Here is a 25,341-nt window from a genome sequence, read left to right as displayed (position 1 = left end):
ATGTAGCGTATCGAGATCGAAAAGCCTTCCTTCAATATATTTCATCTGATAGAGCCTGATGAAGAACATCTTTAGCCACAAAGATGGCTGTCTTATGGGATGTTGCGGCGTGTAGTCTGGTAGCCGCGCACTGCTTACTCATCGCTCCGATGATGAGGGCAGCATGAACCTCTGAAACGTCGGTAAACCTCTGCTACACTAACACGACGCAACATCCTAGAAGACATCCATCTTCATACCCACCGTCGTGAGAACCTTAAATCTTATCTTTAGTCGCATTTAAATAAAATTAACATGTTTTAATTTTCGGAAATCGGTAGTCACAAGCAAACGAACTTCCGAGATCGATTTCTACGGCCTTTGTTATGGCATTTGATTTATTGTATTCAGTCCCCCAAAGCGAGCAGTCACTAAAAGTGACAGGTCGCCATGACCTCCCTTCTGTACTCCATTCACAAACATCCTGACATCCGTAACACTCGTGGCAAAGAAGAAACGATAACAGAATAAATAAGCTCGTGTCTACGATCCTACAACTTGTAACTTATCAGATGAATAATCTTTCTCAAATTGAGACCAACGACTCAATGAAACAACTGCTTCACTTTACGAGTTTTTGTTCTCTGTGGAATTGGGAATGCATTAAATTAGAAGTCTGTGCTGTAAGGTTTTTTACGATGGTGTGTTATTGTTTGTAAAATTGTTATACTTTTCTTTGTCATTCATCTAAATTATAAAACTATAAAATTACGTTTAGAAAACTGTATTCTGCTTTCGTCATCAGGTGAGAGACGGGAAGAGGCTACCTTAACCAGGGAGCCCAACAGATGGGATTTATGTCCATCTTCCTAATTTTATAATTTAGACGATGGGCAAGCCCAAATGAACACTTTTACACATTAGGCTGGAAGCGTAAAAGGAAAGTTTATGACACTGCTCATAAAACCAACAAGACAGATAAAAAATAAGTATCACAGGCCTAAAACTTTATGGGATTAATGTGATATTTACATAAATTTGTCATTTTTTAAATATGAGCATTAAACATAACAGCCCCATTTTTTCCACCAGCTCACATACTGACATTAAGATAATTTACAATAAAGGCATAAAATTCAAATTCACGAACTCTTGTCTTTAATGTATTAACACTGGTGGTCCCCGCTGTTACGTTCCTGGAAACAGTTCGTAAAGCGAGTTGCGACGTCCCATAAGCGCAGTGTTATAATTTAGGGTTGCGTTCCCGACCGATAGAAAATTGACGAAAAATATAAATCAAGTGTTCCTGCCTGCAGCGAAACAACCACGCAACAGAACCATATCAGATTTATTAATTTTATAAAAAAATACAAAAATGCACACCAAAGGCAAAGTGACTCGTATAGTTCCCCTGATTTCACTGATTGGGCGATGTTGCGTAGTTCGTTTACATTTTCGTTAGAACGTGTTCCATTTCGTTCGGAATATTTCGGATGAGCGATTTCGCGTTCGGATGACGAGTCAAGCGGTTGGTATACGCGTCATTAAACAAGTACTTTGAGCGAAATTTCGTAATGCAAATCTTCATAATCGAAGACTGAGTTTACAGCTAAATGCAAATTTGTAAGGAATTTGAACAGGTTGATCCTACCAAAGCCGCAATGCAAGGTATTTCGTTAGTGTATTGACTTACATATCCGAAGAGTGAAACCTAAGAAATTGCCCTTTAAATGTCTCAGGCACAGCCGTGCGAGTGTAAAATTCCAATACAACTTTTCGGAGCCTGTCTCTGCCTCCATCATCGGGGTTAACATCAACACTGATGATGGAGGCAGAGATTCCAAGGAACGTTGGATTGGTGTTCCACGTCATTTATGGAACCCAAAGGTTTATTACCGTGATCACGAGAGCCCTCCACTGGTCCCTGCCATGCTTCACATAAATCCAATTCACATCTCCACATTTTCCTAAAATTCATTTTAATATTGTCCTCCAATCTGCGTCTGTCTTCCGAATGGCATCTTCCCTTGAAACCAAATATTTGAACGAATTTAACTTCTCCCTTATGTGCGGACATGTTTTGCTATACAAAGTTCGTGTAATTAGATTTATCACTTTCTTGAAGAACCACGTGAAATTCATTGAAGTGTGTTCCAAGGATAGGTGGACAAATTAAATTACCTGACAGACTTTGTTTGACTACCAAACCGCAAGACGTCATGGTGTTATATCAGACATCTGTAATTAAGCATGAGTTTTTCAAGTTTTATAACAATTATTCTGTATTTTTAACGTTAACTGCTTTAATTCTGCTTGAGCACGTGCAGTCAGTATATAAAGTCCTCGTAAACAAAGTGTGTTAACGTACTTCAACGATCACGAATTCTAAATAACCGCGTTAACCCAGAGGCATTTCTCAGTCCTTCCGTCAAAGAAACCATTGCTTCATGAATCACAATCTTAACTGGACCCTCACAATTCTAACCTACAATTTTAGTCCGTACGATGTTTTATTACTACTCTGAACCTTTAAAACATACCCATACGGATCGGTGGTTCCTCTACTCTTTAACCACTTATGTGAAGAAGATACGTATCTACACGTTATATTCCAAACACCTCCGAGCAGAGACTATAAAAAAGAAGCTTTTTCCGGATTCTTCAACATAACGACGTGGTATTTTGGATCGATAGTTACAGTTCCCTGTATGAGAGAACTAATGTTCTCACGGCGGTATGAAGAGGACTGTCTTCTGGGATGTTGAGTCGTATAGTCTGGTAGAAGTTTACCGACGTTTCAGACGTGCTTACAGCCTTCATCATTATATCTACGGAGGCTGGAAGTACCTCTGAAACGTCCGTAAATTTTATTCTATTTAGGTTAAAACTCTGTGACAGCTGGGTACACTCCATTGCAGTCATTCACCTCGTGGTCCTAGGAGAATTACGCTTGGGTAGATCCTCTATCTAAACTGCTTTACGTCTGTTTATCAAAAAATGGGAACAGGTTTTCTTGTCCCTACGTGCCAAAACTAAGAGTCATCATAAGTTCCTTAGGTCATCTGTACCACAAAGTGCAACGACACGACCAACTAACATATTCTATGCAGAGACGATGACATATAAAATGCAAGATTAAAAAGAATTAACTTCATGGAGCGAATTAATTCTTAAGATATTTATAGTAACTCATGTGAAATTTCTCGCTTTTCATTGGACTGTAAGGCCCAGTTCCGTGTTCACGTAATCCTGCTATCTACCGTAACCCAGCAAAGTTGATGGGCGGTCTAAACAAATTCTCCTTTCCCCTACTCCTTTTGAAGCACGTGGTAGAAATGTTACTACTATCCGTCTTGAAAATATATGCTTTTATCATTCTGGTACTTTCCCTATCACTGAAATGTTCTTTGCCAATTTACTAAATTAAACACGTTCTCAACACCCACGAACAAACAAACTCTTACTTGATAATTTTACTTGACAAAAATTACTGCTATAACTCACACAACTCAAGAAAGAATATTTTCCTTACGCGTAGTCCTTGAATTTGTTGAATACCGCGCTGTTCCAATAAATATGCACCCTCCCCAAGCTGTATGTATATAAAGAAACACTTAAACAACATCTTTAACTGTAACATTTAACACTTCAAGTCATTAATACCTTCCAACATGACGTTCCAAAATCGTTAAAACTGCAAAGAGTAATGTAATTGCTATTTAATCATTTAAAAAAACAGTAATCTGAAATGACACATAAAGCCAGAAGCGGGAACAGCACTTCCCCCTTCACGACTTTGTTTACATCACTTCTCAACTTACTTGGAATGCCGTATAGTACTTACCCTGAACTGAATGACATCGTCACACTAGACCAAAACTTCTCTTAGGTCAATTTCGATATTATCCTCCCATCTACGCCCATTAGGCAATATTAAAAATCATAATGGAATAAATAAGCAGAAACTCATTACGAAACCTGCACAGAATTCAATACAAACGTCAGTCCGAGGGTTGTAGTCAGTTTGTAGCACCGTGTAGTCTGGTATAAGTTTACCGACGTTTCAGAGGTAGTCGCTGCCTCCATCACCAATCGACGGATGACGGAGGCAGCAAGCAACTTTGAAATGCCGGTAAACTTCTACAGACTGACTACAAGGTGATGCAACCATTCATTCATTAGTAAGACTGTGAATCTCTTCGTCTAAGACGGCAAGTTCTGTCTATAGTGGGATTGGCTATTCCAATCATTAATAACTTTTCATGAGATGGTAAAGTTGCGTCATATTGTGATATAATAAATATATATTATTTAAATCTTGTCCGTCTAATCACAATAAATTCTTATTAAATATTAAAATATTACAATAATTAACATTTAAAATTTAAAATCGAATATTTCGATAAAGAACATCATTTAATATTTTAAATTTTAAATTTTAAATGTTAATTATTGTAATATTTTAATATTTAATAAGAATTTATTGTGATTAGACGGACAAGATTTAAATAATATATATTAATAACTTTGTTTTTACCTTTTATAACAAAAACTATACCACCACTTTACAATCTTTAGGAGATGAAACAAATACAATTTCTTAAATTTGTTCTTAATCCCATGGAAATGACTGTAGTACCTTCTAATTAAGAATACTGAAGAGTTAATTTGGCCTCAATGAAGGTATACATCCTCTGTTTGCCGAGTGTAATTTAAAGTCGATTGTTAGTTGTCGTGACTGAAAGCGAAAGGAGGAGGACCCAACGATGGAAGATCTTAGCCGACAGACGGCGACTATGCCTGGAGTCGTGATACAATAACGACTCCAATATTAGACCTCTGAAGTTTACATACTGAGTACGTATTATCTGGTAGTAGCTTTCATTATATCTGCCTGGGAAAGGCATTTTCACTGCACTTCCATCCGATCTGAAGCAGCAGATCTGGTGCTGAGTTGTTGTATGTATGCCAGCGTTGTTTAACGTCAAATAATTCATCATTATAAAACATTTAAGTAAGGATAATCGGGTCAGTTCGTTTACTAACAACTGATCACACCAATCTCTTCAAAATTAACATAGTTAAACTTAAAAAAAAAATACGCTAGCTCGCTTTCAAAATTAAAATTTCATAGTTCTGTTGTGAAAATGGCATATTTTTCACAATATGTCAGCATTACATTTATTTATAACTCTTATGCTTATTTACTTAAGACAATTAACGGCCGCTTTCTCTTATCTCCATTAATCCTATACGATATAAGGTTCATTCAACGCGGATTCATCGAACAGCCTAATTCTAGGAACATATTCCCCTAGTTTGACGAGGGTTTACTGCAATTTATGATGTGTGGAATGATGCTTTTTTAATTTTTACCAGTTATTATGCACGTTCATTTAGAAGTATGCTTTGAGTGTAAGCTTTTGTGTTCTGTTCGCTTGTCCGGTCGCACAGCAAATTGATAGAAGGCATTATTCATACGCAACCGCCTATGGGGCTGTGTTTGAAAGAAACCGTTCTTCAGACCATTATATAGCGCGTTCCATTTCGCAGTGGTAATTTGTTTGACTCTTTGGTTTGGAGCGATAAATTAGTTTGCTTTGTGGAATGAAGATGGTCCAAAATTATTTACAGTCTATTGACAGGTAACAATCTGTCGGTAGTCTACTCAACAGGAATCTTCTTCGAGGCCTTTTTAATATGCGGCTAATGCTCTTTTCTCCTTCTTCATGAAAACAAATCAAATATTTAAGGACCAAAGAATAACACAAAAGCCAACAGCAATGCCCAAATAAGGATTTAGTTACAACTGTTGTTCACGATCTGCAGCTTCACATATTTACCTGAAGCGTTTCGTGTCTAGAGTTACTGAGAACATAACTGGTCAACTTAGATCTGATCCTCCAAGTTCCAAAGTAATAATTCGATCATATGCTCCAATTTTATATCACTGCATTAAAATAAAACTGAACGAAATAGACGATGCCCGGATGTAAAGGCGTCCGACTGTCCTCCAGACCTGTTATATCGCCTGATATTACCTTCTCAAATAACGCCGTCGTTTAATTAAAGTGTAGAACATAAAGTCTGCTGTCTGACTACATGCCAAGCTGATAATTGCATCATAAATTGGCAAGCGCTGCTCAGATCCTTCACAACACACAGCCAATAACGTCCTTCTCAATGGGTTAGTATTCGCTAAACCAAGACGTAAGCAGCTGGTTTATTCGAACACCCACAGGCATATGGAACGTGAACATGAAAGAACGAATATATGAATGAATGCGTAACATCCAACGCTTGTAACTCTTTTATTTCGATTTTTGACCGGATGATGTATGCAGAATCATTTTACTAAATTTTCTTAACTGAGCATCAAACCATGCAGTTCAGTGGAGGAGTGGAGGTGTAACTCCACAGAGTCTTTGCATTACGGAAGACGAGCGAACTTACAAAAGTCGTGTTTTTTTTTTAAATATTGTCCCACTTTCGACAATGGGCGATGTCCAACTTTACATTCACAAGGTGTGTTTTGAGAAACACACTCGTTGACAGGCTGAACCCTTTATCTGGCATTAAACTTGAACACAACGTGATGTAAGAGAGGCAATACAGACTGTGAAGCCGTCCCAAATTCCCTGATGTCTCGCGACCGACCGACAGAGTTCATGTTCAGTAGTTCTTCTTGGGGCTACAAGCGCACCATCCAGTCCTTTCTAATCTGATAACAAGGCCCTTAAACTTGAACATTAGCAACCTCATTTATTACATGAATAAAATAAGAATCTCTCGTTGGCTTCGTCTGTGTGGTCCGCAACATCAGTTCCACATACACGTACCATCTGTGTTACGAAACATGACAGTAGGGCTAATTAAATGAACAGAGTGTGGAAGTTAAAGCTCGATTAGCAAAATGACGTGCAATTAAACAGATCGTAAACAGATCTGAAATAATGAGACAGTAGGCAGATGTTAGCACTAGTGGTTATGACATACCAAGAGGATGGCTGTCTTCTGGGATTTTGCGCCATGTCTGGTAGAAGTTTATCGACGTTTCTAAGGTTCTTGCTGCCTTCATTATCACGGCAATCATCCTACGCCGTTGGGAATGATTTCTAAATTTGGACCGTCTTTGATTTTACTCGTATGACTTGTCCGATTAAAAGGAAAAAGAAAATGGAACAGTATTTGAGTTTTTAATTTCATTAGATGCGGATGTGGAATTATGCGTACTGAATGAAAATATACAGCACAAAGCCTTACGGTTAAACATGCTTCATTGTATAGCACCCACACACGGCAAGAAAATTCACTAATTGTTGAAGAGCAGCGTGGTTTTGCCAACTTTAGAAAGCGTGTATGCCTGCCAAAATCAAATATCTTTGTTTCGTTTGCATTTAGAGCAACTGCTAAGCTAATTCATAAAAGCGTTTTCGATCCTTATGGAACACTTTAGGCACATTACGTTTAAAACAGTGTTCAGTTTTAAATCTCTTCTGAAAAGTCCACCACAAAAATTGATTTGTTCTGAGACAATAAACACCGAGCTTATGCACTAAAACTTGCATTTCAGTTCCTTGGGTAGACAGCTCACACGGAGACTTGAATGTCCGTATAAGACAACACGTTCATTTTAGATTTAATTTATATGTTAAATGTTCTTGGTTGTTTTTGGTTATACACGTGTAGGTAACCGATTCATGCTGAGTGAATTAAGTTCGAAACTTAAAATATTATCTGCCAACTTTTTAACGTTTTTATTAAAGACCGGTTAAGGAATCTGGACTTGCACGAAATATTCCTGGCAAGCTATGCTAATAGATAACAGCTTGTAAAACATAAATGGCGAAATTTAAAAAATATATGAACTGCCATTAAACACTATTTTATACCCATACGAATAAGGAAATAAGTACATCGTAATTCATGTTTGGGAAGAACTAACAATGAAAAAATGAGTTACAAGAAATACAGCAGCTTGGCCTCACATATGATGGTGTTTCTGAATGATGCATTAGATACTTAGATTTCTGATAATGCAAGAGGATGAAAATCTAATAGAAACATGATGAATGACAAGGACAGGAAACTTAAGAATTAACTTGGATTTGAATAACAGTTAAAAAGGTAATGACTCTACAAGATTTATATAAACAGAAGCAGTAATTAATGTTACAATATTTTGTCCTATTTCTTCGTAACTAGCCTTTAATCTCACAGAGTTCAACTAAAGTGTCCCAAACACTTTAAAAAGCAGCACGTTGTCCTTACACAAGAGAAAAATAAATTAAACACAATACTGGAACTAAGAATTCAGACAAATTTGGGCAAACAGCATGGCATGTTTTACGACCTATTTAAGACTTGATATAAATGAAAAACAGGAATAATGCATATTTTCCGACGTTAAATAATCATCAGGTCTCTAAAATGCGAATTAACAAACAAAATTACATTTGCTGGAAGAGTTTCAGGTCAATAAATCGGTGAGAACCGGACAGGCAACAGTCTGAAGCAATAAAACAATTTCCCTCCGGTCGTTGCCAGTGTTGACAGGGCTCCTACAAATGTTCAGACGATTCTCATTTATCCGTGCAACAGTGACCTAAAATGTAAACAATACTAACGGCATAGCAGAATTCTGAAAGTCCTATGGGCCTATGCCAAGATAATAATATAAAATAATTTCTGTTCAAAAGGCAATGAACGCGAACAGTGTACTAGTCTGACTGCTATTGGCCGACATTTCAGAAGAACTTTCTGCCTCAGTAATCCTGCTGATAGTAATTGGCTTCTCTGCAGCGTTGGTCAGTATTTACGAGACTCCACGTTACAACATCTCACGAGATAGTTATCTCCACTATCGTCGTCCTGAGAACCTCGTATCTCAAGTAGTTTTTTAGGAAACCAGAAGCGAAGTTTGTAAATTCAACAAATTATGTTACATCAGGAAAGTAGGCCTAGTTTATTCTGGTATTCAAGGACTCACATGCTGGATAAAAGCTAATGTGTGATCCTTCTATTCAGTTGCCAAAGAATTATGAAGAATTTTAGGTTGTCACGGCAGTGGTAAAGACCGTATTATTCTGAGTTATGACGCCGTGTAGACTCGTAAATAGATACCAACGTTTCCGAAAAACGTGTCTCCATCTACAGGGCTTTAGTCTACACGGCGTTACAACCCAGAAGAACATTTTGAAAAGGGTATAAAATGTAAAAGTGCTTATCATATTTTTTTCAAAACTTCAGAAAAATAATATTATACCAAGAAGAAGTGTTGTTATTGTATTGGACAGAAACTAGTGTGCAGTACAGTGAAGTCTACCCACACGCAAGGTTGCTTGTTTTTTCAGTCAGGTGGTCGTGAACAAAATATTGCGTGGCATCGTTGTGGAATGTGATTTGCGTATTTTATACCTCTTAATCGCTCTTTCCTCTGAGAAACTTATGAAACCAACAAATACAATATGGGCCCAACGCCAAATTATTGGTTGTAAAAAGCAGATAAAACATAGTTACCAACTGCTTTTAAAATCAACAACTCTGCGATTTGCCCACAATGTATCATTAGTTTTACATAATTCCCAGAGGAAAAACATATTATTTATCTAAACAGCATTAACCAGCTGATCCTTGTTATAGTCATGATTTTTTTAGTTGAAAACTGAATATTTAAATGTTAGTTTTACGAGCTTATGCTTAAATTGTTAGTATAGAGTAAATTCGATCTGTTTACGAACCAAAATATATTACCCCGTTGTAGTTCGTACGACCCAAATTTTGGCTCTTTTGTCAGTAAAGTTTGCTTATCGCTGCACGCCAGGTTTTGAGGCATGATGCTGCTGTTATTTTGGACAATATTTTATAACATCTAACATATATGAAACATTTCGGAAGGAATCTCGGCTCCCGTCAATAGGCAATTATAGGCCTTCTACCAGATTTGATAAGTTTTCTGTTTTAACAATATTGTCAGCGGTGGCAAAGAACTAAGGATTTTTTTTCAATGTCTGTACTGGCCCAGTATGCTAACCACTAGACACCCCAGCGATTATCATACTAGTCTAATGTTGAAAATATTCCAGTTTTGATCCGAAATGTCGCCTTTAATATCAAAATAAAACGTAATGACATATATGCCACAAAATTATAAGAACCCGATTAGCTGACGACGCGAACTCCCGAAATAAAAGAACAGCCCTGTATCAAATACATTGCAGAGAGGAACGTTGAAAAGGTTTACTGTTTAGTCTCGTGGAATACACATCTTAACACCGCCGCATTTCAAAGTTGTCGAAAGACACTTTATACGTAACATATGAACGTGTTTTTCTACGAGCCGGAAAAACTTCCAATGCATAGGAATGTTTACCATTTATTATTATCAACAAACATAATTTGCATATAATATGCCTATTAGAAGCGTACGTATTTTATGCACAGTGAACTCTCCTTGCACGCAAGAACAAAAGCCTACTCCGCCCTGTCCACCGTGTTATAATTATTAGTTCAAATTGACTTCTAGAATGGCAGAACGGGGCCTCACTAGAGCCACGCGTTGAAACTGAAAAACCTACTGCACGCGTCCTAGATATCATCAGATATTAAATCTGCGTTGTCATTGGCTGGCTGCCTGCTGACGTCAACGCAATAGACAGCGCTGCGCTGTAAAGAGACGAATTTGATGTATTAAGCGGTTATATACAAGGCTATCAAGTCATTATATCCCTCTTGTTTTTCTCTGTTGGCACTCTTATCTCCCACTTCTCTTTACCTGCATTTTTTCTGGATATGTATTATAATTTACACTTCGGCGCCACGACGTATTGCGGCTGCAAGAATTGAGCCCGCCCACTTTGTCTGTAATTGGTTGCTGACACTTAACGAAGAGCTTATCATACAACGTAATTCAATGAAAAATAAATTAAATGCACAATATGATAGATAACTAGTTTTTCTTCCTGAAGGTAAAAGGTAAAATAATTAAACACTGTGTCTGTGAATATGGAAATATTTAATGAGTGCTTGCTATATCGAAGAGTCTGCTTACATCCACACTCCTTCATGTAAAAAAAATGATCTCTTGCAAGACAGTCAATGTCATATAAACCTGTCGGCCTTATCGCCTTTAACAAGCTTAAAGTCAGACAAACTTTACGTCGAGTAATCAGACGTGAAAACCCAGTGGTTGTTGGCAGAATTTTGTAATGGTATTGTATTTATTTTGTACATAATATAACATACATAATTATATCAAGTGGCTCTCCCCTTCAAAGGGAAGGAGTGATTAATCGGTTATTCGAGACAGACATCTACTTCTTTTCGAATTAACCATTGTTATTACCTGCGCAGGTGATAAACAAATCGTGTATTTAGGCAGTCCATTTAGTGCCAAGGTTAAGAATGCATGGAGTAAAACTTCCATTACTAAACGCTTTCTGTGTCTCTGCTTACGAATCTGAAATAAAGGATTTAATTTTTCTTTCCATTTCTATTCAACTACTGTGTTTACAGACACAGTGACTCAGCAATGGTTTGTCAAATATAGTGCCACGTGGGCCAATGTCTGCGGAAAGCAGGCTCAAACGTAACACCAACAGTTGATAACAACACCCAAATAATAACTTAGTTTTACATAACAACTCATGACCCATTAGTATGATAATTCTACAAGACATTGTCTATTCTAAACTCATACGGTTCAAGAAACTTGTTCTTGTATCATTAAATAACAGGTGTTTCCTTGAGATAATTAAAAAAGAAAATTAATATCAAAATATAACTAAATTTTGAGGATTTCAGTGTATCTTTTCCTTCTTCTTCAGGTTTAACACATTACGCCTTTTTCCCTGTTCAAAATCAGAATTACTTCTGAAATTATGTTTTAAAATTTGGCAAGAATACTTGGCCAATTTCAACAAATGTAATTTCCCCACTTTGAATATACTACGTGTGTATTTATCTCAAATTCTCAAATGATAATCATAATTTCAATTAATTTTCTTTGTTAATTCTCGTAAGTGAAAAACCTTATCCTTAATGCAATTACAGAACTGCTACTTTAGATCTGCAGTGATCTAAAAAAAATTTAAATAGGGTCTACTTGGATGCGTCTGTTGTAGACTACATAACAGATGTAGGGATAACTATTTGCGCCGTTTTGAGCGAAGAGAGAATTACCAGATTTAAGATAACATTTCGGTTGGGCGGTATTGCGCAATCATGACGAAGCCCTTTAACAGCTATCAGAATGTCTTGCTCACGCAATTTGTATGCAAATAGGACTGCGTTTCAGTGTCTCGTGCGATTATCACTTGTTCTAGCTGCTACAAACATGTTCTATGTAGTTCTTAAAACGTTTTACACGATATACATTTCTATGAAACATAATTTACGGATAAGATTCGTGATATTGTGGCTATCGACCGATTGTAATCTATTAATTGTTTAGCACTAATCGATTAAGTGTGACAAAATACAGTGAATTCAATACCATTCTGTGTACAGGGTGAGTCAAAAGTATGTTTACAAACTTCGTGTGCGTGTTCCAGGATCAAAAATAAGAAATAATGTTCCTATGAAGATGGGGTCGCAAATGTTTCATTTTCGAAATAATAACCAAAAATAAGTTTCAATGTATGTCCTTATTGCCAAGTATAAGGACAGGGATGTTTCTTTGTAACAGATGCTCAAAGGTTGATCCTCCATTCTCCACACATGCCCGAGCACGACGTACACAAGACTGACGGATTTGTCCGTACACACCAGGGTTTGCTCGAATCATCTGGCATGCATTCTGCACACGTTCCCATAGGTCGTCTTCATTGTTTATGGGTGTTGCATAAACGACGGACTTCAAGTGACCCCACAGATTAAAGTCCAATGGAGTCAGGTCCGGTGACCTCGGTGGCCATGATACTGGGCCACCACGCCCAATCCATCGCTGATGGTACTGTTCATTGAGATGATCTCTGACGCGATGGGAGAAGTGTGCTGGGGCTCTGTCGTGCATAAACCACATTTGTCTTCTTCAGTGGTAAATCTTCAAGAAGACGTGGCAAGTGTCTTCTTAAGAATCGACGATCTGAAGGTCCTCTTAGACATGATTGAAACGTGTGGACCAATAAGCATGTCGCCAACAATTCCTGCACAAATTTTAATTAAAAATCTTTGCTGGAAGCTGGATTCACTTTGACATAAAGTCATTCAATGAAATTTATTTTTGGCTATTATTTCGAAAATGAAACATTTGCGACTCCATTTTGATAGGAACATTTTTCTTATTTTTGATCCTGGAACACGCACACGAAATTTGTATACATACTTCTGACTCATCCTGTATAATGGATAGGAGTCTGGGTGGGCTCCAGAGCCGGTCTGGACGCAAAGGCTAGAGGAAAAATCCTCTTCCCCTGTCCGGTATCGAATCCCGATACTAGTCAGCCACGATACCGAATGACCTAGTCCATAGCAAGAGATGGGCTATTGATAACTGTAGGCAATTTCTCGCCATTAAACAAACGAATCGCTCCGAACCTGCGGGGATTCCCTAACAGCAAGACGGACACAATGGAATGTACCCACAGCCCGAATTAAGTCTCAGGATAAAAAATGTGGTATCCACAACGTGGTAGGTGCCTGGAAAGATGTGTAACTGGTAGGGAATCACGAATTTCCAGCCTTATTAAATCAAAATACTAATTAAGACATGCCGAGTTTAAAAACGTTTCTGCTGTACGTCTAGGAAGAATTAATAAATCAGTTTTCTAACATGAACAAGCAACTAAATAAACCATCAGCTAACCAGTTTGTGTATGAGATGTTCCTTCATGAGGTCCGCATTTTCAAGTCACGTACCATAAAATCTAAAATTTACAACAAAATACTGTTTACGAGTGAGACTTGGCAGAACACAGATTCCTGATTATGGGTGACTCGAGAGAACACGGAGCAAACTGTGCTTGAAACTATGAACATGGGAGTCCTTCTCAATCAGGGGTCCGCGAGTTGAATATATTATCTTTAAATATTTTAGGCTGTATTGCTTAAAATTTTAAGCTTCTCTTCGTCGACGGTGTCCTTGGTGTTTGAAAGGCTGAGACGCGTTGTAAGAATATAAAGCCATATCATATAGATCAATGACAGGATGTATACAGAACTGTAATTTTACCTATTGTTTCGTATGGGTGTTTAATTTGGTCTCTCAAGTTAATTCAGGAGAATTTGTATCTTTGCGTGATGAAATGGCATGGTTTTTTCGAAAATTTCGTTATGGGTAGCTTCTTTATCAAATCAAGTAGGAAAGGTTTTACGTATAATACTTTGAAAATTCTACACTTTAATTGGAATATGCCGTAACGATGAAGAATGTGCAAAATAAAATTGCGTTTTCCAAACAAAAAAGATACCTGTGGAGTGTCTACACCTAAAAAAATTGGGTCAAGAAGTCAAAGGATGGTCAACAGCAGAGGGTTGCTAGCTTTGCTACTGCGCGTGTTTTGAGCTATCTTCACTCTTCTGGGCTCCACTGTTCTTTTTACAATTTTGCTATATCTTGAAACATGCAATTTAGTAGTTGCTTCTTTTCACTTCCTCTCAGTTTATAACTTGTCATGGCTTCCACGCTGAAATACATGAAGATTCATTTATTAGTAAATAGTAGTTGGCTTGATAAGTTTATGATTCCAAAGGATAAGGCGTCGAAAGATACGTGTAGGGAGGAAGAACATTGTGTTTGGGGGGGGGCACCTCCGCTACCCCCCCCCTCCACGTTCGAAAATACCCAAATACATTTTGTGTACAGGCCGGCCGGCTTGTTTCTACCATGTATGGGGATTCCTCAGGGATTCTTTTCTGTTCGCGCAACAGCGTTATAAACTACTTCAACAGAAGTCATTTTGATAAGAACTATCTCACGCGACCTGTGTTATTTGCACCAATTTAACTGAACACTTCGCGGAGATGAGAGGACATTTTTGAACTGAGCAGTCCGACCGTGTGTGTGTGTCTGTGTGTTGCTGCCTTTGTGTACCCAATTTTTTTGAAAGACGGAATGTAAACACCAATAAGACCATAGCACACAGTTAATATAGAGTTAATGTTATTTGGAATAACAATAGAATAATGGAGTTCAGTTCAAATAAAGGTCCCATCATGCAATGTGGGGCAACCAGGTCTGGATAAACACCTTCGCATCGAGGGTCTGCTGTGTACGTGCTGTTATTATTAAATGGTAGTTCCACCGCCCTAGTAAATCAAGCAAACAAGGGGTTCACATAGCCTATATTTGAGACACATATGGCCATACCAATAACGTGTTCCATGTTCTTCGCGTTTCTTGGATTTATAAAGTACGTATCACCAGACTCCTTAACAAATCGTTCATCAAATTTTTGGCTTTTAAAAAATAGTAACTCATTTAAGCAGAATCCCTGAGACGTTAATAATAGTACCTGAGCCAGACAAGACATTAACACGTGTTTTATAGAACCTAAAGGTACAATACCTTGTTAACAAGAGCCCGCCACCAGCCCCTCTTGACCGAGATAAACAGTCCACATCCTCCCACCGAATTTAATTAAGATCCATCACAATAGTAACATCTCATGATCAGACTTTTCAAATGATCCCTTCTCTTCAGATTTTTCCGACATTTTTATACGCATTTATCATAGCTCTCATGAGTACTACATGTACTGCCCATCTCATTCCACTTGATTTAATCATCCCATTAATATTCTGTCAAAGTACAAGTTTGTATTTCGTCATTACACCTTCTCCAGCGCCCTGTCATCTCATCCCACTGACATACAAATATTCTCCCAAGCACTGGTTCCTAGTTAACCAAATGCGAACTGATTAATAGGGCTAAAGGAATAAGTCATAATTATTACGCTTTGTACGCATTTCCTAACGAGATGAAAACGTTCTGCCGAATTCTGATTTGCATTATACCATCACAACAACACAAAATAAATATACTCCCTATTAGTACGTTAATGAAGCCGATTAATCGAAACGGTGTAAGCACACAAGCAATAAAGACGTGTTCAGACATGTCTCATTGACAAGTCTAAACGATGTTCGTCTCCCATCAAACGGGAATGCGACCTATCGTGACTAAATGCGTCTTATATTCATTTTTTTCATGACTAACCGTTGTGCTTCCAAACTAACGAGATGTTCAAAAGTTGAAAAACGATGTTAAAGCATCTCTTTGTTACAGACCATTCTGGATAAGAAATACTCCAGACGAATTTTTATCTGTACGTTCATTAATATATAAACACATTAATAATTAACGCAGTTCCGTGGCTACACCGAATTAAATAGCAATACTGTATAAAATTCCTCGCGTAACTAAACCACAGACTATTTGGAGGTTAGTTGATGAAATGTCCCACGATTTAGTTTATTTTCCTCCTCTAACGAATGCAGTAGCTGATTATGTCGAAATCCATATTGTTAAATTCCAGTAATGTTATGTGCATAAGAAGTTACCCTTGACAAAAATTACATTTTGTATGTACATTATAACAATTATATTCTTCGATAATTACTGGTCAGTCTGATCCCCCTTAATACGTGTAATACAAACAATAAGAGGGTCCCGTCACTGTTCTGCCATTTTGTTTATCTGTAATCCCACACTTGCACGTCAGCTGTCACAAAGGGAAATGAATGTTGTGTTCTTAGTTTATATAATAGCTCTATGTAACATGATAGACTGGCTTCACTTATAAATTGTGAATTTGAAAGGCTTTGAAAACAAACGATTGTAAGGTATTTCAGGACATTATCCAGTAATTTGCTTGCAAGTGATGAGGAAAATTATGTAAAACTTGAGGACTGTCGATCCAAGATATCGTTTGGCCCCTACGTCCGAAATTCCAAGCAGAATTCTTGGCGCTGCGCCGCGACTGTCCATGGTGAAACAACGGAGTCTGGACGATGCGTACCGCAAACTTCACAGACGTTGTCAACGTCTCAGGTTATATAGCGATGTACGAGACGTTAATCAGTGAATACTTAACTGGGATGGATCTATAATGAAGTGGCTGAGTCCTAGTTTAAGATGCTGTCCTGGTATGTGCCTGATGAACCGAGTAAAACCAGGAAAAACCTGTCATACTGTAAATAACCACAACTCCTGAAGACCTTTTATCTTGCCGTGAGAAGTTAGGCAATTGTTGCATGGCATTGTTGGATGTGTTACAGCTTAAACTCTAGGCGACAGTGCATAAACCATGATAAAGAATTACTTCCTGAAAGTACAAACTTTTTATCACACGGAATTCACTATAGTTGGTTTTAGGACTAAGATTTGAACCCAGTACCTTTGAATACAAAGGTATAATGCTAACCATTCGACCGCGACGTGCGGACTGTCACCCAAAAAGTCGTACAGGAGACATGGAGGTAAAGGATGCTATTTTTTTTTACTGCAGTAAGAGATGCGTGCGTCTAATTTGACGTTGACGTAGAAAAATACCAATTCTTGCGCCAGGAAACAAACACCCTCAGTAGAATCTTTAGTCGTGCACTCTTAACGAGTTTTCACCCTCTTGCCTGTGCTAACCTCAACAAAAGAGTAATTTAGAGTAATCTTAAAAGTCTCTACTTTAAATCCTTTGCCGTATTTAGGCGCAAAGCATAAGTATTTAAATACGTACGTACTAGTCCATCTTTAGTAAAAATGTCACTTATCTATCAAGCAATGAGTTATACAAATGAACTCTAATTTCGTTGTATCATGTAAGGCAGGAAGGAAGTCTGGCACGCGGTTTGTAAAGATGTTCACCTGCCAAATTGAATTTACTTAAAACGCACTCAAAACCGAAAAATGATTTCACGTGGTATCCATTATATTTTCCACTTCACATTTCGATAAAATTTGTATATTTATCGAATGTATGCACATCACCATACGTTACTAAATGCAGTTCATTATCCGTGACTTAAGTGCAGACCCGCCTCACGTATCGAAAGACCGCTTCTTGCTGATTAAGTAACACAGAGGGCGGATGTGTGTTGACTTCCAATGACGTAATGTTTATTTCGATACCCTTGAAAATCGGCAAACATTTTCAGACGTTGAAAAGGCATCAGAGTCGTGGTACCATAAACATTACCTCGATAAAAAGTATCTTAAATAAACAAACTGTACGACAAAAATACAGACGCTTGTAGAAAGGCAAAGATTAATTTAAGAAATGTTACCACCTTATAACGAACTTTGTCAAGTTATCAAATATTGGAAAGAATATATTCTTGCAAATTTCCATGAATGGGTGAAAGAATTATTTGTCAACTATTGAACGTACAGGGAGTTAGGAATACTGGAACATACACAGCTGGGCCATTAGTATCTGAGCCTAGTTCATTTTAGGTGTGGATTGCTGTTGAACAGTTGAAAGAATATTGTTCAAATTCCATAAGAACTGGTGCTAGCAGCAGGCAAGACATTACGGTCAGTTAAGACATTTTAATCACTTTGGAATCAAAAAGTATTGGAATGTGTAAAATCACGTTTTATCTGATGATTATCTACTGGTATTTGGCGTCATGCAGACTCTCAGGTAGATACCAACGTTCAGAAAATCATACTGGCTCCATCTTCAGGGTTTTAGATGAAAAAGATAATCCTCAGCGCCGTGTAAACCCCAAATTTGACGCCGAAAACTGGATGAATATACACACAACGATACGTTTTCGATTTTCGATTTTACAGAAAATATGAAACAGTAAAATATAATTTTGCAGTCATTGTAATTAAGTCAATGCTGTATTCGGGATTTATCTGAATCAGGCTGTTGTAATTTTTCCATCTCCTGTGCCCTCCAAAAATCTGTACACGCATTAGAGCGTTAATGACGTTTTATCGAGTTCGTTGATTAAGTTTTATCTACTAGGATGATTGCCTTGTAAATGACAAACTCAGGTGGACATGAAAGTGGCTTTAGCTCATTATAAGTAATATCTCAACGATGTTTTTTTTACGTTCTCGTGGCGGGCTGCATTACGTTAGCCCGAAACGGTATCCAGGCCTACCTACAAGTCTACATGGCGTTACGATATGAAAGACCAACATCGGTAATATCTCCGTTTCTCCAGAAGTGAGTCAGATAACATAGTTCGAACCTGTGGGCCGATTTTCGAACCCGAAATATAAAGAATAAGAAGCAGTTGTTACGAACTACAGAAAAAAAGTTAGGTCCCTTCTAAAAAGATGCAGCGAGATTGAGACCCCTGGAGGTTAAGACAAGGTTACTCGCTGTCACCAGTCTACAAATAATATTATTGTTTTAAACGCCTTCATTCCTTATTCTCGTCTCCTCCATATTTCTGTCGGGACCATTATGAACTCGGTGGACAAGTTACATGACCAATCCCACATTCCTCAGCTCTCAGCTGGCACAAACATGACGCTGCCAGCAGGAAGATCAGTTCACGGCGTTACTCCTCAACGTCACTCACTCTGACTTTTTCGAAGGCAAATCTACTTACTCCCTTGTAGCAGAACCCTCAGGTTAACCACCGACGAAACCAAGGCTCGCCACCGGCTACTACCCTGAGCCAACTCCACGAATTTTCTATCCTCACAGCCCACCTTCCTAAGAAGCCAGCCATCTTCAAACTCACCGCCTTGAAAACTGCAAATCCTATAAATTACTCCTTCACCAGAATTAAGACTTAACATTAAATAACATTCCTTACATATCATTACATCACGGAACATAATATTTTATTCTGTAATGCTGAGTTTGTTTATAAAATAATAATGTTTATTAGAATTTTGATGTTTGTATGTGAAATGCAGATAACATAAGAAGTTCTTGCGCGTAACATCGTAGAATAACAAGTCGTACGTTCATTTTGAAAGTAGCTTGTCTCGCACGTCGCCAGAGGCGAATCTCCACACACCATTTTAGTCGCTTTGTATGGCACATCAAGAAGAATAGCTCAGAGGTTAATAAAGCTATAAACAAATATAAATGATAAGAGGGTCGAGCAAGAGGCAAATATGTTCAAGGACCGAAATGACAATAACTGTAAAATATTCTGAAAGACAAGGCCGTCTAGTGAAGTCCGTTTTGTTTTTAAGTATGCGGCCAGTTACGCCTTCTTTTGAAAGACAAATATTTGACGTGTCAATCACAGGGACCACCACGAATACAGGTCGAGTCAGGCTGCCTATCAATCAGGGGAACGTCGGTACATATCAGCCAGTCAGTCAATCATTTGGGGCACAGCTAATAGACGCACCAACCACTTGCGAAGAATTGCAATTATTCCACAATTCAACCCAAATTGTAATACATTACACAACAGAAACTTACCATTTATAAGCAATTAGATATTTATGTTAACAATTGTAACGAATAAGTTGTTCAGTATGTCTTATTCGATAATAAGGGCTTAAATAAAACGTATTTCGTAACAAGCACCAATGAATTAATGTCATAACATTTTTATAACTTTATTATCAAATATGTTTCCGTAGCTGGACGATATCCAAGGATAACAGCTTCAACTAACTCTCTTTCTTTTCATACAATATGTTCATATAAGAGACTTCCAGACTTCAGGCGTCCGTCTGGAGAAACAATGGATAAAATATTTCCTCAATTGCCACGTAGTTTATAAAAGCTACACAGTTATTCAGTAAGTCTGGCATAGGCCTGCAATTTAACATACGTTTTCAGTGCACACAGCCAATTAAGTGTAAGGTTGGTTGAGACACAAATCAACTTGTCTCTCATAAAGTCGATGCAAATATAATCTTAACATATAAAATCTTTATCTTTCTAGAATTTCATACAAGAGTCAGTCTACTTAATAAGACCAAATAAAGTATGATGCACAACTCTTGAGTTAAAGGTCAGACTTATCACGCTTCGAACAAACATTTTAATTTAAAAATACAAAACCCCAAAGCCAATTGTCACGGAGTGACTACAAGTCCCTGATGATTTAATCTCGCGTCGTATTTTTTTCTTCATTATAACTACTTCCGCAATAACGTTTGACAACTAAAATGTAAACTAATGGTTCTTCAAGGGTCATAGAACCAGGCTATTAAAATGGATTATCAACTTCCATCTGCGCAATTAATTTGTATACCATTTCATTTTACTTTTGTGGCTATTAAGCATTTACAATAGGAGTCATATAACGTCACCGTAACATTCAGACTCCTTTTAGTGATGAGCGAAAGGCAAAGGCATCTTGCAGTTCAATGCCTTCCAAAGAGGACAACCCTCAACACAAGCCACTCAAGGGACGCCTGTTTTGTGCCGGACTAGGACATGCTTAAATTCCGAGGCTAAGCCGAGATAAATGATGTTCGTTAACTACTTCTGCTGAGTTTCTTATTACTGTGGGCACTGCCTAGCGTGTCTGCTTCTGCTCAAACAGTGAAAGTTTCTTTTTTTCAGTGTGTCCTTAGTTTCTGTTGTATATTAGCTAAAAAAGCTTCGTTACTCTTTTAAATTATTATTCGTTAAAAAACTGGAAGACTGAATACCAGAGAACACAGAGCTGACTGATGTACAGGTCCGTTCTTAGCAGGTACCTGGGATTGGACACACTAGCAGTTAATTATTATAGTTGGTAAGCTTCCATTTTAGGAAATATCAAGATTGCAAAGACGTCTGGTGCTCTTATAAAGCAACCAGAATCTTCCTCGGAACCTTTCGTGTAAGAAAACTTTAATAATTCCGTGAACCTCTGTGGAAATTACGTTTATGCTCCAAGTTTCCAGTACTTAAGACGCTCTGCTATAATACATTTATTTATTATGACAATGACCTGGTTAGGAACGACACAAGAAACTAAAATTAATATTAAAACCTTCACTGTACTTGCAAACACCCGGAAAGGCATATATTGATGGAAAAAAATATTCTTAAACATCACACACATTATCGTATCATGTTGCAGGTACTCTCTCAAATCTCTATAAGAGCTCCAATTAGGGTTCCACAGATTTTAAGCGGATAACAAACAGCTTTCACAGTCACATTTCTAAAATGGTAATCTTGGTTTTTTAAGATTCACAATGTCGGATAAGCATAGGCAAGTCTGATGCAATGTACACTTACGTCTTCTATGTTGGGAGTGTATAACCATTACGTTAATTCACTTTTCGTGAATTTTTCTAAAACGTAAATACACAGAAGGTTATGTTGCGTTGCCAGTAATGAAGAGACATCTAAACTGCTTTTAAAAAAGAGGACAAACGGAATTTTGTTTTATCCGAAAAGTAGACATTTTATTTAAACGCAATAAAACAGCTGTGTCGAAATTGAACATTAATTTAATGCTCGGCATGAACAATTTCTTGTGGTCGAACGTAAGCTGGATTTTCATCTCTTAAATCGGATCTGTCTAATCGATTTGTTCAGTTTCATCAACAAGGAGTACTGTTCACAGATTGTAAATGTTTCCGAAAAGACTTTCACATGCATCTTCCATTTGTTACAAAGTAAGATGCGTTATCCGGTTTATGTCATTGATGTTATTATCCCACACATAAATTAGGCCCTGTATTTATAAACACACTGTTGTTCATTTCGAAGTTCTCAGAATGAACCACTCAATTTGCATAGCTTGCTCTGGTACATACATCATAGTAACGAAGCTCCTACTAGCATGAAATTGTGAACGTGTAATGGATGTATAGTATTTACATATTTTTTCACCTGTTAGTGTTCAGATAACTATGCTTCTACAAGGAAATATTAATAGAGCATGCAAACATTTTGGTTCAAAATTTGTAATTTTTATATACGGACACCATATAATATCTGATGTATCCAACCGTGAGGTAAAATGTGGAAAGAATATCACAGGAAAATGACAACAGATCTAAGCCTTCATCATAAAGAACCCAGTATTTCCAGACCAAAAATTCTTCCTAAAATCTCCTCGCATTACGAGAGAAGTTGTTACGCAATCTCAGTGCGTGTCGAGTGTTAACATTGTGGGATGTGAAGCCATGTAACGTTGCTTAGATACTGGTCCAAAACGTTGATACCATTTACAAGACTACATCGCATCAGATCCCATACGAAATCAAATGTCATAGAAATGCTTCCACACATGCATTTCCGTTCAACTAGAAAGACTGTACAATTTATTGTCCTTCATTCAGAAATTTCATTGAACACTTTCAATTAGCTTGCTTACACCTAATGTCACTTTACTCGCCCAAATTCTATCCCCTTTGATAACGATTCACAAATTGACACCAGACCACAAGCAGCTGAGTGATAATCATTCTTGCTTCGTACTCTAGAGGTCCCGGATTCAAATCTGAAGCCACAGATCGGATGAATTCTTCGCGGTGTTCCTGTCCCTCCAGGAAAATTAATTTGGCACCTTATGGTCTAAGCTACTGGCATCGTCGTTAAATAAAACGCAAAACAATCATGGCACTTTGTCCGAGCAGCGTGCCGCTGTACGTGATCAATTGAATAAAGACGAAAAAATAACTGTGAATGTTTTAGTGGTTACTATGAAATTATTTATCACATCATGCATATCTGATACCCAGTTACAATCTTAATGACAGATCACAGAACAATCAGACGTTTAATATTTAAAATTATGTGTCAATTCTCAATAGCAGAAGTTTCCCTTTTTAACGTCTATTATATACTGAAAGAAAATTCATTTATTTACTATATTCGAATTTTACCACTAAGAAAATAATTCCTTTCACTGCTCGTACTTAGCTCCGTGGAATTAACTGATAAATAAATTGTAACATCATTTTTTCTCATCTTCCATGAGGGTTTCTAAACACACCACGTGGTTGCATCACTGAGACCCCTCGTTAAGAAAGGCTCAAGAAACAGTGCGTCAAAACATGTTATGTATAGTGATCATAGCCATCTCATTCACGTCATTAAAGAGAACAGCTTCAAACGAGGACACAGACTGGCAAAGACGATTTGTTTCTATTAAACACTAGACGGCGTGTTGCAGTATAAACTGAACGAAACGTCAAATGTAAGTTTATAATTAATTATACAAGAAATCATGTCTATTACTGTTTTCCTCCTTTAGACATTCATTGTCTTAACTTATATCAAGATGTTTCGATACAGTGCAATGTTCTTATTAATTTCTCATGCATGTAGCATCCAAACATTTCGGTATTCTGATTTTGGGACGGTGCGAAGTAAAAATTCAAATTCAACCGGGCATGCTGTAAGAAAGAGAATGCTTTTTAAAATGGACATTTAGACTAATGTTTCAATTAGACCATGGGTTATCAGCCTTTGGGCTTTACCCCCCCCCCTCCCCCCACCACCGCCACCACCGCCACCACCGCCACCACCACCTTCTTTCCCGCGGGACCCCTTGGAAAAAATCAGGGTATCCAGGGAACCTGAAGACAAAGTAACCTGACTTAGGCAACCAGCACGGTAATTACACCCCCCTTCCATGTCGACACAATCGGTGGCATTTTAATACACTAATTTTTACACGACAAAGTATTTTTTGAAACAATGGAACTATAAAATAACTTGCAATGCAGGCACACGCTTCAAGCTAAAGACGCTAGTTCTACAGCTGAAACGTAATAATTTCGCATCTGGCTGTGGTTCCCCTTTCTTCCCGTCGCTCCCAAGGGATGCATTCAAACAGGCTCGAAGTTATGTTGCGGCCCACTGAATATGCGAGGCTCTAGTTGCCAGACACACGGAGCCCTGGAGCGAAACAGTTTTTTTACTCATAAAATAAAACAAAAAACATTTTCCCATGGCATTTTTATGGAATTTTTCGCAATTAATGAATATTATTGTTTTTTGATCGTGATATGCCACTGCTACACAAAAGTTTTAAGGGATACAGCCTGTTGACAACCCGTCTACACAATTCTTACTACAGTTTTAATATTTATTTAAAATCCACTACATGTTTCGACCTAAATTGGCCATCATCATTAAGTGTTCGAAACTAATAGATATAATTGCTAATTTGTATACATATTTTCTGTTCCTGACTACCTATTTCAGTAGAGTGGATTATTTACACTCTACTAAAATACTTAAACTGCTTAAGACACAGCCCATTACGTGGTGATGTCAGCAACAGAAAATATCTAAACGAATTAACAGTATTTTGTTTTTCTTTAAACACTTACAAAGAACTACCTGAAGATGAACATTTAAGGTCGAAACGTGTACTAGACTGTTAATAAACACCGAAACTACAATCAAAAATTGTTGTGTAGAAGGACTGTCAACTAAAGTTATGGAGATAAGTAACAAATGTTTAGCCGACTGCCATCAGACTACTCAGCATAATTAAAAGAAACATTGCTCGAGTCCATATTACGTCTCATGAGCT

At 37.6% G+C, this 25,341-nt stretch overlaps 1 protein-coding gene and 1 long non-coding RNA gene across 3 annotated transcripts in view; one reads left to right on the top strand and one right to left on the bottom strand.

Moving 5' to 3' along the window:
- LOC110832906 (uncharacterized) overlaps positions 1-25,341 on the bottom strand; it is a 181,712-nt gene that overhangs the window by 25,429 nt on the left and 130,942 nt on the right. The window lies entirely within an intron of this gene.
- LOC110832912 (uncharacterized) overlaps positions 1-25,341 on the top strand; it is a 110,107-nt gene that overhangs the window by 20,036 nt on the left and 64,730 nt on the right. The window lies entirely within an intron of this gene.

The sequence above is a fragment of the Zootermopsis nevadensis genome, unplaced genomic scaffold (genome assembly GCF_977971745.1).
Source record: "Zootermopsis nevadensis isolate Lab colony 2312 unplaced genomic scaffold, Znev_1.0 Znev_ptg000008l, whole genome shotgun sequence".
Lineage (NCBI taxonomy): Eukaryota > Metazoa > Arthropoda > Insecta > Blattodea > Termopsidae > Zootermopsis > Zootermopsis nevadensis.
This window is presented reverse-complemented; position numbering and strand designations above follow the sequence as displayed.